Consider the following 3,265-nt stretch of genomic DNA (forward strand, 5'->3'; position numbering starts at 1 on the left):
CCTTCCTTCCTTCCTTCCTTCCTTCCTTCCTTCCTTCCTTCCTTGCTTACTTCCTTCCTTCCTTCCTTCCTTCTTTTCATCATTCCTCCCTCCCCTTTTCCTTCTTTCCTCCCCTCCCTCCCCTCATTCCTTCTTTTCTTTCTTCATCCCCCCCCAAATAAATAGATGTTTAATATGTATGAAGTTAAGATGAACGCTGATCCCCCAGTTCATAGGTCAGTATTGGTAGCCGTTCCTATGAATTAGCCCTCTACATAAAAAAGGTTGGTGAACCCTGCTCTACGATAACACTCCTTTATGCAGCTAGAATTCAGCAGAAGACTCTTCTCCTATACAGTTAATCAGTTTCATGTATGGGTTGGAAGACCCTGTGTAACAGCAGTTACTTTCTGCCTGACTTTTTCTGTCCCCCAACATTTGCACTGGGCTGAGAGGTGCCCTCTTGATGAGCTTATCTAATCATTTCCCCTTAGCTATTCTGTAAATTACGCTTCTTCTGTGAGCTGCCAGCCCTTAGAACAGGGGTTCCAAAATTGGGGTTCGAGATCCCCGGGAGGTCCTGAGATACCAAGAGAGATATTTTTACAGTAACTGGTGTGTATATGGGTGGTCAAGATAAAAAATTAAATGTGTAAATGTAGGGTTTCCAAAGCAATAAAAAGTATACTATAAAAAAGTAGATGTAACTTTTGTTGTGCATATAACTGATTCATGATATTCAATGCTTCATAGAATTATAAAACAAGTATTTGAAATGCATTATAAAGGATCAATTAAATAATTAAATGCCTTTCAAAAAATAGAATTTTATTCTAAATGTTTTACGATTACTTCACTTTATAAATAGAGTGAAGTAATTGTATTTTAAAGCACTGTTATTTTTTGTGTCACAAGCTGAAATCTTTGGGAATGCCTGCTGCAGACTACAGCTGATGCTACCATGGATTCAAAATGGTATTTCCCCAAGAGATCTAAGTCTCCACAGCAGGAAAAGTTCACTCTGACCCTTAGCAGTGTAACTCCAGTTCAGTTTATTGCTCAGGTGAACATCCACATAGTTAGAAGGGTCCATCAAGATCATTTCCACAGGCGTTGGTGTACTCATGCCTCCTCAGGTGCAAATTCACCTCAAGCCCCCACTGGACATGTCCTTTGTCCACTGTCTGTAGACTGAGTTATCAAGTGATAAATGAACTATGACAGAGTTGTTGGAGAATTTCTGAAGATAACGGTCTGGAAAATGGATGCTTTGTAATGAAAATTGATGGAGTTTCTAATTCAATTTCTAATGTAGAAAGTGAACTTGAACAATGCCACAGATCAGTCTTTCTTAAAAACAGCCCTGTGTCCTCACATACTCACCCAGTATCTACTGGGAGAGCTGAATGCACACTCCTGAGAGCTCCAGATTGTCCCTCAGAAGTCCCAGCTGGAAATGACAAAGCTTGGTGCAGGTGTATCATCCACCCCAATGCTTACCAGGGGGGCAAAGATGGTTAAGGACCATCCTTTAAAGCAGAGGTATTCAACACTGGGGATGCAGAGTTATCGCAGACTCTAATGATTAATGACTGAGGCCTGAAGTATTGCAGAGACAGGCAGATAGTTAGTCACAATTAGAAAGGTACTACTGCAACTGAAGGGCTGAGTGCCTGATCAAACCTGCTCTGCTTGCTGTTTGTCTTTTAATGAGAAAATGTTTGCAATTTTTTCCAAACCCCACTGATGTTATTTAGCTGCAACTTGCAAGACTGATCAGTTAGAGAAGAAAACACAAGTTTATGAGTACTTTAAATATGAACATAGAAAAAATTACAGATGATGATGCACAAGTAGAGCACATCAGCACAACAGACATGAGGAATCAGGAGCATAGATACTAAGGTAGATGTGGAATGACAAAAAAGTCAGATCCGGTATACTCAGAGCAGTTTTAGAGCAGATTAGACAGAAGGAATGCATGACAGGTGAGGGCTGATTACTAATTAACAAGAATGGCAATTAACTGACACAAAGAAGCCATTAAATAAGGGGAAAAGATAAATGATCACCTAAGGGGATAAACTAAATAGAACACAACCAGAAAGTGACAACCAAAAACTAAGGAATGAACTAGTAAGGAAGGGCCTCACAGAGCATAGATATTTAACAGGAAAAGGGTTCAAATATATAAAAACACAAAAGAAAACCCAAACCATAACACAATATTTTTTTTTATATACTGGACGCAACAAGATGGGAAGGAGGGCAGACATGTCATAGAAGAGCAACAGAAATGTAGTTGGGGCGCATATCCATATTTTCTAAATAAAGACTAACTATAATTTCCAACAGCCTTTACTAATATGTGCATGTATTTAAACATCCATGCTTTTTAGATAAAAGATAAAGTGGATAAAAGTCTTTCAGGTTTGAGTTCTGGGGTGAACATCTTTTCCATTGTCATTACCTACCTACTTGTATCAATAATCATCCTGCATAAAATTGATATTTACAAGCACTAATATCTACATACATTTATTATTTTTATTAAAGTTGTTATTTAGCTATGATTTTACTAAAGACTAAATGAATTCAGAGACACATAATTTTCTCTTTACCCCATAAAATACAAAATCTAGTTCTGAAAAGAGCAGGAATTCTGATCTTACCATCTTTATTGTTAGTATATTCATGTGCATAATTGTCCGCAGTGTTTTTGTTGTCAAATAATTATGAATATATAAAAAAAAGTGAGTAATATATGAACATTTTGAATTTTTCGAATATTCCACTTGATTATGGGGTGGGGTGGGGCAATGATTGGCTAAGGTGGGTTTGCCATGGCCCCCATCTAGCTCCGCCCCTGGTTATAGGCTGTGGTTTCACAATATGATGATTGTCACAGATGGTGCTCTTAGTGCAGTTCATGTGCTAAATTACAGCAAATGATAATGTGATGTTCAGTGCCCTTTGTTTTGTGGAACAATGATGCGAATTCAAACGTTCATTGAGGCAGTGCTGGTACTGAAGAGGAGCACAGCACACCTAGCTCGATTTAAAGCGGGATTTGGATTAAATAGCTTCTGAGAGCCAATGAGCCTAACCTGCGAGAGCGAGGCAAACGGGGAGGGAGCGGAGCAGTGATTTTTATTTCCAACTGGATCGAAAAGGGGAGGAGGAGGCATGGAGAAGGAGTTATTTTGGTAGCAGCGTAGAGCTTGTTTGACATCTGAAGGCTTCCGGCGCAGTAAATCTGTTTGTGCGGCACGAAGAAGAAGAAGAA

Source organism: Cyprinodon variegatus, unplaced genomic scaffold, assembly GCF_000732505.1.
Source record: "Cyprinodon variegatus isolate N-32 unplaced genomic scaffold, C_variegatus-1.0 Scaffold520, whole genome shotgun sequence".
NCBI classification, from domain to species: Eukaryota; Metazoa; Chordata; class Actinopteri; order Cyprinodontiformes; family Cyprinodontidae; genus Cyprinodon; species Cyprinodon variegatus.